The sequence below is a fragment of the Mus pahari genome, chromosome 3, assembly GCF_900095145.1.
Source record: "Mus pahari chromosome 3, PAHARI_EIJ_v1.1, whole genome shotgun sequence".
NCBI classification, from domain to species: domain Eukaryota; kingdom Metazoa; phylum Chordata; class Mammalia; order Rodentia; family Muridae; genus Mus; species Mus pahari.
In genome coordinates, this window is record NC_034592.1 from 61,060,283 (window position 1) to 61,073,981 (window position 13,699).

Genomic DNA, 13,699 nt, shown 5'->3' on the forward strand with positions numbered 1-13,699 from the left:
CTGTATCTTCAAGAAGCTAGAGGGAAGGTGAAAAACAATAGTACTGATATAAACAATGTAAGAAAAGGGGGACCTAAATGTAACTGCTAGTGACAAAAAATGACAGCGTCTAGAATAGAAAACCATAGGCTTCATGATAGATTAAACAGTAAGGGAGAAATAGCAGCGAAGTTCATAGATTCAAACTCAAACAGAAGGAGAACCATGGACTGCTCACAGGGCGACTCCAGGCGCCTAATGTGGGAGAGCATAGAGTGAGTGAGAGGGTCTGAAAGACAAGAGAAATCTCCAGGGTCAATGGGATATGGCTAGGAGATGGTGGTGATAGCTTCATGAGTACACACAAATGTACATATGTGCATACATGTGCATGCACATGTACACATGTATATGCATGGGAAATGTACTGTGCATTTTTTGGTAAAGCAGCACATCATACCCTGTAAATGTGCAATTTATTGTGTCTGTGGTACCTCAACAAAACTGATTACTCGTTACTAATGAACTACATAGAAATTCAACTGTGTTTTAGTAAAAGGTTAAACTTTTATATGCTCTGAAAAGACTAGATGCTGTTTATTTGTTTGTTTGTTTTCAATGTATCAACCTTATATCCCTCAACTCAGGCTTCTAACAATGTCTACTGGTTACTATTATTGTGGCTTAAATTGTGATTAAACTTAGGGTCTTCTAAATAAGATGCAAAGATCAATGTCAGAGCTTGAGAACCGTGAAGTACCCTATAAATTAGTGTAATAACTGCAACACAAAGAAATGTATTTGAATCCTGTGCCTGAGCCCCTGGGATTCTCTATGGAAGATCAAGGGCCACCGACTGAATGCTGCCATCCCACGAGGACACTAAAGCACACAGGATCCCACCATACCCAGGGGCCAGACGCCCATCCTCCTCCAACAATCACAGGAAATGGACTCAGCTCCCTTTTCCTCAGAGTTCGTGTGCCAGTTCCCCTCTGGGGAAACCCCTGTATCCTGTCTGCTTGATATTTGATGCTTGGTGATAGCAGGCCCGCATTGTCCAGGAGCTGGATGTGAGCTGTTCAGCACAGAGGTATTCTAGGTTCTCTGGAGGTGTCTCAGAAAGCCCCCTGGAGCCTGGCTGGGGTACTTTGCCATCATAGTGCTGCTAAGTGTCTGGGCTTATCCACACTGCCAGGGCAAAGGTGAGGTTCTTCTCCAGACCCTGGCCCATCAATCTTATACCCTTCCGTGAAAGACCGCTTCCACCCACTGGCCCAGATACCATAATCTTCAGGTTCTCGAATTACAAGCTGGTGTTACAATCACATGATATCATTCATCCTTATGAGAAATTAATTATTCAGTCTTGGTAAATTCATTAACATAGGTTAGACTAGATCATGAATGGGATGTGGTGAAAAATCTAGACATTTGCATTGCGGTATTTTCCTAAAAGCACAAGCAAATATTCCTTCATGTGGACATCACATTTCCTTTGTGTCCTGTCAGACATTTGATGTGCCTCTGAACTTTTGTCTTGTTTTGTTCATGGCCATGTGACAGGCAATGCTCCTGGAAAGGCCTGGAGGGCCTTAGGGAATGGCGCATACCTTCCATTTCAGTCTCTGATTGCCCCTCATAGGGAGCTCATCTTTACTCCAAATGTCTTCAACAACGTGGAGAGTTTAACAGTGGGTGAATTCATTTTCTCAGAGCCAGAAATTACTCAGACTTCAAGGTTTCTGGAATTAAAAGGGGGTTTTGGTTTCTACATCAGGTCACCCATGACACAGGGCAACTTCTGTTCTTAAGTGGGATTAAAAAAAATGCTTTTAAGAGGCATATTGAAAGGGCTCAGAAGATTTTGTGGACATCAAATAGTTTTGAAAAGTCAATATTTTGATGGTTTAATTATAACAAAATAGGAAACATGCAGATTAAATTGACCCTAAAACACACATGGTTTTTTAAAAGTAAAGGCGAAGAATTCTAACAAAATACAATTTTTGGAATCTAAAACACATGAACAAAACCAGGCAGACTGGTGGGTTCCAAACACAGCAGCTGCCTACGGAGATCTGCCACATAATCCGTGGAGGCGACAGGATGCTTCTCTGTGTCACTCTGGACGTTCTCACCAACTGGGATCCCGTTTTCTAACTCAGCTTTACCTCTGAAAATGAATAAACAAGCATAAAATCCTCTGCGTGATAAGATAGGCTGTTTTTGTTTGTTTGTTTTTGTTTTGCGCTTTGAATAAAATTGTGTTCTTTGAATTCTTTACAAATGCAGGCTTGCTCCCAAGGAGTTGAAGTTCTACATTAAGGTATTTGATGACTTTTTACCTTCTTCCTTGCCAGGGAGTTGGGTGTTACTATGAGTTATAGAATTAGGAAATTTCAGTGTTTGTATCCCCATGATTTGATGGTGCCTCCTTTGTCCTACCGAAGAAGTCTTCATCAAGTACTAATTTAGATTGACAGACATCTCTCTGCCTTGGGGTGAGGCAGGTGTCTCCTCTTCTCCTCAGGGTTCTTCTTTTGTGGAGCACGGTTTAGGCCTAACCAACATATAAGAAACTTTCCCAAGGTACCTTGCTTCTTGGGGAAGGTTTGTCTGTGAGAACTTACTCGTGGGGTGTTGGAGATGCTAACACAAATGTGCATTTCTGCAGAGGAGCCTTACGTCGGCTTGGGGCTTGCTGGATAGCCCATGAGTGTTTCCATTTAAATTCAGTCCTGGGCTCTGGGACCTTACAAACCCAGATGCTAATCTGCGGGAGTGTAGGCCTGTTTCAGGGTCTCTCCGGTAGATTTTTGCTTCCTGCCTGTGTTGTTACCCTTCTCCTCTTAGAGGGTGACCAGAGACCTGACAATTTCTGAGTGGCACATTGTGTGCTAGTATAGTCTTTGGGTCTCATCCAACATGGGGAAGGGTTTTTCTTGGCTTCTGTGCATGTTATCATGAGACCAATAAGAGTTAGCAAATATGGGGCTGGAGAAACAGCTCAGTGGTAGGGAGCACTCACTACTCTTCCAGAGGACCTTAGCTTGGTTCCCAGCACCCATCACTAAAATTGAACTACAGCTCCAGGCATCGGATACTTCCAGCCTCCACAGGCACCTGCACTCACATACATATGCCCATACACTAAGACATGTCCCTACATATAATTACAAATAATAAAAGTTAACCTAAAAATGTAGCCATTTTTTAAAAGTAAATGGGCCCATGGTTCCAGGACTTGCTTTTCTCTCTTATTTCCCTCTGACCTTTAGCTTTTGGCCTCATGGGTCCTTACATCCTTGTTAGAATAGGGACACTTCATAAGACAGTTTTCATCAATGCTGACATGTCCAACTGTCTTTTAAAACCTTTTGAGTTATGGTGGCAGTCAGTGCAAGAACCAGAGTGAGGTCTGAGCCTCGAGGGTTGGAACAGGGAGCTCACTCTTTTGCTCACCCCTGAGTATTGGCAACGTATGCTTAGGTACTTCTCATTAATGAAATCCCGTGTCAGAGACCTTATGAGAACCCTGTCTACCTCAGCCCTAGGTAGTGCACATGGATACCTAAAATGAGATTTATTTCCATATGATTCTAAGAAATTTAGGATGGTGCCCATTTTAAAGACCAAATTTAATTGGCCTTTAGCTTGAGGGAAAAAGAAGCCATATGTTTTGAAAGTGAGTCATATGATGCCACTAATTTATCTTCAGTAAAATAAACAAAAACAAAAACAAAAACTAACTGTAAGTTGAGTGAAGTAGAATTACTTCTCACAATAGAGCATCCTCACTTCCGTGTTATCCTTCTCTTCACGGAGGATGGTCCAGCCCCACATGGACTGACTGTGGGCTCCACCCCAGCCACTGAGACCTCTCGAGTCAAAGTGTGTTCCTGTTAGTGAAGTCATACCCCTGCCCTCAGGGAAGACAACGCACACGCAGAGTGAAGCCCCGCTGGAACCAGGGGTGTCGTGCTGGTAGGACGGTGATGACCAGCCTCAGTGGAAGAGAATCTGGACTCAGGAGGAATATTTTCCAGCACCTGGGGATTCTGCTTCTGGTAACAAATTCCTGTCAGTTAACTCTGAGCCTGGCCAGTAGGCAGGAGCTTCATTGTAAACCCGGAAGGTTTACAATGTAAGAAGGGTGAACGCATAAGTGATACATACCCTTCCTTTTCAGCCTGTTCTTTAGGGAACATTTGCTGCCCTCTGGCCTTGGGGAAACCCTTCCTGATTTGCTGGAAATAAATTATGCCTTTTTTTTTTTTTTTGTCAGTAGCTCATAGTATTGTTGTTCAGTGGGTACCACAGATCCTTTATACCAACCTACTGGAGGTGTTGGTCAAAACTTTGCACTTCTGGGATGAGTTCAGGAGTCTGCTTAGATACTGAAATCCCTGTGAGTTTATGGCATGAGAGAATATGAATTCCCCCTTACATACACTTTATCATCAACATGGGCAAATACTGAAACAGTCTCTACGTTCACTGCACTGCATATTCTCCATGCTAAAAGGATGATCTCTAGGGAGCCTTTACCCACTGGATCAGATGATTTGGCATTCTCTAGTGCTGATTCCATCTACCTATTTTATAACCACAGTCATCATCTTTATTGAAAACATCCACACACATTTTGTCATCATGGATTTTCTGTAAGATGAGAAAAACAGGTAGAAATATTTCCCTCTTGACTTTAGACAGCTAAAATCTGAAATATGACAGTACCATTGAAGACAAAGTCAAATTGAGAAAGTTAGAGAGGGAAGCTGGAGTCTCTCATTGTTCAGAAATTCCTTTAATCCTGAAATGATAATTTATTTAAGCAAGTTTCTCTTATCTCAGTCCAATATAGCTTCACATAATAAAAGTGGAATTTCTTCACCACAATTCCTTTTATGAATCGACACAGGCTAAGACTTGAATATTTGGCTTGATGATTTTCTTAAGGAAGAAAAGCATCACTTAAAATAATTTCCCATTCCAAAAGAGCTCACGTAAATATTGTTCCTTGGGTCTGGTTTAGGAAATGTCTAATAATAAAGGGTCTAATGAAATAAATGGTACACTAAAGAGTCTTGAAAAGCTAATTATATTGAATATGAGCAGAAAACCCCTGTTATCTATCCAGCACATCCCAGTGTAGAGGAAATATGGATTAAAACCACAATAATAACAAAGGACAACTTTTGTCACAGATCATAGGAAGGCAATTGATCAGTTGCTATTTATTAGAGAGTCTAAGTTGAGTTTTCAACTTCAAGTTACTAACAATAATCCCATAAAGCAAAATTCCCATGCAGAGACCAACCATGAACCGTCTCACAGCAGATCCATTTATTTATTTACTGTCTGGCCCTTAGAGGGGCAATCAGCTGACCTTGTAGGTTTGAGTCCTCATTTGTCATGTATGGAGCCACGCTACCATAGCAAGCTTTCTACTGCATAAACAAGAATTCTGTGGAAAACCAGACTGTGCCACTGGCACACACCTGAGCTGGGGAAACACTTATGTGTGCACTTCCCCAAGAGTGATGGGGGAAAGGTAGCCCTGTGAAGCAGGGGGCACAAGCTGCTCTGGACCCGTCCTACTACCATCAGATGTAAAATACTGCATCTTTCCCAAGATGGGTTCTGTAGGAAAGAGGGCACCTCTAAGGAAAACAGCCAGACTCCTGAGAGAGATCTGAAAGTGTTCTAATAAAGCAAAACTCCCTCCGAGTTATGAAGATGCATTGGGCTTTGCCTGATGTCGCCCAGAATGTCATTCAATAATAAATTCCATTGTCAAGAAAGAAAAAAAATGTTTTTCTAAAAAATTCAGTTGATTTCATGAATACTTAATAATTGCTCATTGCACTAATTACAAAGAAATCAATTTAACTTTAAATCTCACTCCTCAAAAGACAAAAGTTAGATAGAATTCCAATCATTTAAAATCAAGCCTCATGGAATAATTTATGTGCACTGCCTGTTTCAAACAATGGATGGGAAAATCCAAGACATTGCCTGTTGGATTTTACACCCAATTGTACATAGTCAAAGGGAGCCAGGAAGCATCCAGGACTAGCTCGGGTAGACCGCTTGCTCAGCATGCAGGACACCACGTGATGTGTGCTCCTTCACAGAACAAAACTGGGTGTAAGCAGATCAGTGCAGGAGAAGGGAGGAGGCAAGAGGGGTCCAGAAGCTAAGGTCACATTGAGCTTGAGGGTAACCTGGGCTACATGAGACCCTAGAAATATGAGAGGGTTGTGTATCACGTTAAGGAGCACGAGTGTATGTTTTCTAGTCAATAGAGGGCAGTGGGTGGGCTCCATTGATTGGGGCTGATTCTCTTACCCGAGAGCATCTGGTGGTGGGGAGGTTTAAACATGAAAAGTCCGTCTGCCAGCTGCAGCTGCGTGAACACTGCAGACTCATCTGCAGAACAGACAATCTATTTCACGTGTGGAAAAGGGCAAGAGGAGACTCCCTCAATGAGGTAAAACACATCTCCCCTCGGATTCCAAAGGCCTCAGAGAGCTCATCTTTCCCCCTCCCTTATCTTTTTCTCTTGGCCTGTCTTATGTGAAGACGCTGCCCTGGTTTATGTCTTTGGCACTTTCTTCCATCCAGTGGAATTTGTGCTGTGTCTTAAGAGATCTTCTGAACCATAAGTAGCATATTAATTAATTATTGAGTTAGTGAAACAAATTGCACATCAGTGTATTTTATAATTATTCTCCAATTAGATTTGGTTTATCGAGTTAGAGGAGAATGGGATTTCTGGTTAGGCTAGAGAGAACAGCACGCAGGGCTATGTTCTGAACTGGAGACCATTGTGAGCTTTCCTATTTAATAAATGCAAGCGGCACATGTATGTGCAGCAGCTGGAAGGGTGTGGAGCGAGCAGACTCCCAAGAATCAGATGGCCTGTGCCTTCTTTGTGAGTCTCCCCCCATGGTTTAGAAAGACTACAGATTAAATTCGAGAGCAAGCAATGGCCTGGAGGGGAAGGCACGAGGTGGGAGATGGGGAGAGGGGCTGATGTGTTATTAGCAGAGTGTCGATAACACAAGTGTCAGGAATTTAAACTGCCTCAGATGCTAGAACAATTGGGGGCTCAGGCTATAAGGGAAGGAATCTAGACATCACAATGAACACTATATCCAAATGGTCACATTTCCATTCAGACCCCATTTGAAAACAAAAATCACCCAAGAATTCCTTGCATGTAGTGACTCTCTTACCTTTATGATTTCAGGAGTGGCTTTAGAGTGCACACTGCTGCGATGTCTAGTTTCTAGCTTCGGACTCTGTTCACTTGTGTATTGTTCCATAGAGAGAGCAGGGCCGCCCGTGTACTTAGCAACATCCCAGGCACCCTGTCCACTAGTTCCTGTTGAATGTCACCTTCATGGAAGTGACTTCACCTCACTCCAGGAGCTTTTGCCCAGCCATGATGGTTTTTGAATACTCAAAATGCCTTCCTGGGATCTTATCCAACACAGCCCACTCTGTCTGCTCCCCCACTCCCTCTCTCCACTTTCTCTTGTTCTCCCTGACCTTCATTGTCTAACACAGCTCTGCCTCCCCCTCTGGAAGCCATCATGCTTCCTCTACCTTCAGAGGTCACAGTGCTTCCTTCTGAACCAGTTTGCCAGCTGACTGTGATTGTATAGTTCATTGTTGATAATGCTGTTAACATATTAAGGCTCTATGCCTTGTCTCTTGGAAGTCAGTTCTTTAAGAAGAATGGTTTCTAATACTCCCATAGACCCTCCAAGAGTGTATAATATACAGTTAGAGCTCAATAAATGTACAATAACTAATTGCTAAACAACAGCAAAAACAAAATGGAAAAACTATCACAAAGTTTTAAGAAACATTCCTTTCATAGTTTTTACTGCTTTTTTTATTAATATTATACTTATTTAAATTTAATTATTTAATTTGATAGATGCTAACTTAAAATAAACAAATCACCAGCTTTTTAAAAAATCATTTGATTTGTATTAAGAGGGGGCTAAAACATATGAACTGTTTTATTTCTTGGCACATATTTCTCCTAAAATGAAATGGAACAATATTAGTTTGAAGAAATTACTAATTTTCATCACATTGTTTTGCAGTAATCTGCTTCCTTTGCTTATTTATTAACTAGATATTTCAGAAACACACTAAATATATGCCAAAAGTTATAAAAATAAGTCAAACACTCCCAATTGAAATATATATTAAAAGCAAAGAGGGGTCATATGGCCTTTCTGGTCCCTCCCACATAGAAGTATCCCATGTATGACTTTTTCCAGTGACAGTCCCATGCTCGTGCTGGGCAGGAGCTCCAGGTGCTCATCTGTTTGATCACAAGCCCCACTGCAACATGCAGAGTGTAGCTAGAGGCAGCTAAGTGGTTAACTGCGGTTCAGGGGCCCAGCCAAACTCAAAAGCAGCGTGTTCACCAAACCGCCCTCTTTCCCCACTATTTTCTCTGGAGCAATCCCAGCTCTAATTAAAATCTAATATTCTCCTTATGTGATTCCTTGGAAAAGTTTGTGGAATGACCACCTAATCCAGACCAGGTTTCCCAGCTGTTCCCTGGCTTGGCTGGCATTCTCATGCACACTCCCCTCACCCCAGCTCCTCTCCTATATACTTACCATATGACCTCCCCTCGTCTCCTGCCCACGTCTCCCCTGCTGTCTCCCGTATACTGTACATAACTTCCTGACTCACACTGTTGTGCCTTCAGTGTAGAAGAGCCATTACTGGAGTGCAGAGGGCCAAGAAAAAAGTAATACTGCCCCTGTAGAGCACTTTAACGCCATTTACAATGGAAAGAACAACTTTGAACTGCTTCCAAAATAACAGGCATTTAAAATCACTTCTGTTTGCTGTTGAGATGGATTTTGCAGTAACCTTTCCAAACCTGCTTCCTCTGAATGAGTTTTAGTCTACAGAGTGGCTTTCTCAATGAAAATTTAAAATGGTGCCCATTTGAACATGACATACACCACAAAAGGCAATTTTCCAACATGCTGACAGTCACTCATGAAACCAGGGTCTGCTGTCACATCTCAATGATGATTATATAAGCACGGAGATATTATGAAACACTGCTTCAAACACAGGATTAATAAAAGCAGACACTGGGGCGTATGTCTGATAAAGGAATCGCTTAGCACAGCTCTGTGAATTCGATTTCCCACGTCTGTCCTCACACACATCTTTCTGTAAACCTCACATCCCTTTAGCCTTTTCATCCAGCTTCATCAAATGTTATGAGGCATTTCTCAACCAGCGCTTACAAAATGTCATTCTGTAAGTGAAATCCACAAGTCTTGACCCACTTTGGTTTTGATCTGCCCGGGTTTCTTTTAAAACTAAGTCATCATTCAATAATAAGTTATGGTTCAAGAGCTAATGTTTTGAAGTTGTAATAGCCCATTCACAAATTGAGATGCTCTGCTTATTCTGAGAGATCATTTGGTGTGGACCTGGCATGGCCCACAGCTGAGTGGATCACATGACAGGAGCAAGGCTCTCCCTGGAGCTCCCAGCTTCATCCCTTCTTTCCCACCACTCACTTGGCATTTTAATTTAACATTTTGGGTTATAACGTCATTGGTTCAAGTATTTTACAGACAGAAACTTGGCCACACAATTGTGTTAAGCCATATGTTCTTATTCATCTTGAAATCTGAATTTTTTCACCATAGAGTATTCCCCATTTACCTAGATTCTTGACCCAGGTCACCAAGAGAACCGTTGCCTATCACACAGCATACTCAAGGTATGATGAGAAAAGACTTAGGATACATGAAGCCCTGACCCACATCCAATTGCGTAGTGCTGAGAATATGGCTTAAATGTCTTATGTGCCAGAATTCATATCAATAAAATAGAAACACCCCCCCCACACACACACACTTGCTGATTCTCATCAGGGAAGCTTGCTGAAACATGGAACTGGTTCCTCCCAGAGCTTCTGACACATTAGGTCTAGGCTGGGACTTAGGCACATGCATTTTTCACAAGTTCCCAGGGGATGCTGCAGGTCCAGGGCCACACACTGAGAGCTACTATCTGGCCTAATTGCTGTAGATTATAGGCTATAGTTACAGAAAACACAGGATACAGTGAACTACTCGTTTTTTGATGGAAAGTAAAGAGGTTGTTTATTTTGTTAGTAATTTGGCATATTACTGCATTTGATAGGTTATATCTGTGGTCCAATGGGTGCTTGTCTGCCTCTTCTCTCTCCCTCTCCTCAGTTATGGGTAACAAGAATGAGGATGACCCCACAGCAGACTCAAAAATGATGGGGATGAGTCTCACATGGTCATCAAGCAAGTCATGGTGGCCAACGCCTGTAATCTCACCCCTTGCGGTGGTGAGGCATCGGAGGCTAGCTCGGACTCTCTGGTAAGCACCAGGCCAGCTTAAGCTACAAGAGTGAGACCCAGTCTGAAATGAAGTACATAAATAAATAATGAAATAAGGAGAGATCGTTGAATAAATAAAATGTTCTTCCCTCAAATCACCTGCTCGTTTTCTTTTCTTTTTCCTCCCCCAACCAACCTTTCTGTTTTCCTGTTTCCTTCTTTTCTACCCTGTATTTGGACATAAAATATCCCAGGAAAACAGCACATGTTTTATGATTCAGAAAACTCATATCCCCTTAGGGACTGAGAGACTCTAGAACCCAATCCATCTTGTCTCATACGCAAACCAAAGCAGTTTCAGCGCAGCAATCAAGCCTGTTCCCCTCACAGGAGAACCTCCCTGGTGCAAATGCAACAACCAGAGGCTAAATATATACTATCCAGAGTGTAATGCATTATGCTTAATTAAAAATGCATGAATCTCTAATTTTCAAATGGTTTGACCAATACATTACACTCTGCTTCCTCCTGCGGTTGGCCTTGTGGGATCTTAACACTTCTCTGGGAGGGAGAAAGGGTAGTGGTGGGGGAGTACCTAGTGTCAACTGCAGGGGATTTGAGGAAGAGCACAGGGGAGTGGGAGGGATGACGGGGCAGGGGGGCAGGGGTAGCCATGGGTGTTAGCTTTCTGATAGCCAACTTTGTTATGGAGAAAATCTGGGCCTTGAGATTTGGGGGAAGGTTTGAATCCTAAGACCAGGCTGAGTCTGCAACCTGGGCTTTGTAACCACAGCAGTTCCTTTCAGGACAGTGATTTTGTGAATTTCTGTATTATGTTGCTTCTCAGCACCCCAGACACTTATAAAGCATCACGCAGAGTCTTCACTGCAGAGTTAACTGCCATGCAGTCTTTTATGAGCAATTCTAATAAAAATATCCACTCCAGAGAAGCAGAGACCATCAGAGTCAACACGCCTATGACTTAGAGCAATCTTTGAGATGGGAACTCTCAACTGGCATTTAAATTTAAATACAGCATCATAATTCAGGATGCTAAATCAGTGTATAAACGGGATCAATACCCAGTAAAAAACGACAAGCTGGGCTGCCATGGACCACACAGCTCTCTTTCCCATCCAAATGCTCTGACTTGTCTCCAGGTCTGCCCGATACTGCTTCATTTGACATTACTTAGTCCATAAAACTTTACACATTCATAATGGGCAATGATAAGACTGGGCAGTTACAGTGGCATAAAAATGGGAGAACGAAGCTACCAGACCATCAAATATGGACATCATTTTCTAGCCAAATGCCTTATTAATGACAAATCAGCAGTCCCAAATTAACACAGATGTGATAAAATATCTACTCACTGAGAGGTTTTCATCATGAAGTATACTTACAGGCTCAAACTGAGGATACTCGATAACCCCTCACATCAATCTCTAGCTTGTGAATGTTTAATTTGTGATAGACAAATGAGTGAGAGGTGTTTTAAGAATGTTTCAGTAACTCCCGTCTGGAGTAGACTAATTTTGCTTAGCTAGACCAAGTTGGTTTGTAAAACTCTCTAAGGATCGATGGCACTTCCCTTGTGCCTTCGATGAAGAAATGAAAGCAATACTTTACTGTTGATATTTTCATGATTGTAGATCCTGAAACACATTTGATGTTGTCAGATGATGTGGAATAGTGGAGAGGTATTGAAGAACAGCACAGAAAGCATTTGGGGACGGGTGGGAGGGATGGGTATATTTGCATCAAAAAAAACGTCTTTAGGAAGGAATCGCTGTCTTTGTTTGGGTTTCCATTGTTGTGAAGAGACATCATGATCATGACAACTCTTTTAAAGGAAAACACTCCATTGAGGCTGGCTTACAGGTTCAGAGGTTTTAATCCATTACGCTCATGGTGGGAACCATTGCAGCATGCAGGCAGACTTACACTTGAGAAGTAGCTGAAAGTTCTACATCTGGATCAGCAGGCAGAAAGGAGGGGAAGGGTGAGGGGAGGGGAGGAGGAGGAAAGGGAGGGAGAGAGAGGAGAGAGGGGGGAGGGAGGGAGAGAGGGAGGGAGGGAGGGGGAAGGGAGGACAGAGGGAGAGAGAGAGAGAGCCTGGACCTAGCTTGAGCATTAGAAACCTCAAAGCTGCTCCCCTCGCCCCCGCATTTCCTGCAACAAATCCACACCTATTCCAATAAGACCACACCTCCTGAAAGTGCCATTTCTTGGTGGCCAAGCACTTAAATTTATGAGTCTATGGTGTGTATTCCTGGTCAAACCACCACAATTGCTTTATTCACTTGAGATAGACTCTTGTATCCTAGGCTGGCCTTGAACTCACTATGCTGAGGAAGACCTTGACCTTCTACTCTTCCTTCTTCCTTGCCCTGAGTGTTGAGGTTGTAGTCATATACACCAGACCTGGTTTATGTGGTACTGGTAGGATCACATCCAAGGCATTGTACATGCTCTATTGACAGCTATAGCCCCAAACTGGAAGAAATCTTTTCACTGAACTATTTGCCCTCTTCTTTCTTGCTCATTGCAAAGCCTGTCAGCAACTCTTGGCAAGACCTGGAAGCTTGCAGAAACATGGATTTAGTGGGGAGGCATCCATATTCTTGTCTAATAGTATCTTTTCTAACTTGACAAAAGCAGATTGATAACTCTTTGGAGGTTTAAACTAACTATCGAACTCATTCCTCAGTTGTTCATGCCTCTATCAAGAATGAAATATAATGGAATCACCACAATGCAGGCAGAAACTCAGCCCATTTTATAAGCTATTCAAGGGAGCCATTTTCTCTATCTTATAATGATAATTGAGGGCATTCTTTAACTTGTGTTAGGTTCAAACATGAACCCCATTCTTCTTAAAACTGTGCTGAAGACTCTTCACCAACCCCTTTCCATTCTGAGACATATTTAGCTTCTCTCTCTCCACCTCAGGAGCCCCTCAAAGCAGGCTTTATCCAGGACTCTGACACAGTGAGTGTTCAGCACAACTTCAAAATACTGAACCCTATGAAGTTTTGCATAGCCTTCCAAGGCATACTTCTGGATTTTTCTCATGAAACACAGTCAACTTTATAAGAACTTTAACCAGAAAAAGAAAGAAAGAAAGAAAGGAAGGAAGGAAGGAAGGAAGGAAGGAAGGAAGGAAGGAAGGAAGGAAGGAAGGAAAAAAGAAAGAAAAATGAGTTGACTTCATGTTCAAAGACAGAAACATCATGAACAGACTTGTTTTCAGATCAAATCAACATCACTAATCCTGCCCCAACAGCTATAAATCCAGAAGTCGTCACCACAGAAAGTACCTCATGCACAAATACTTG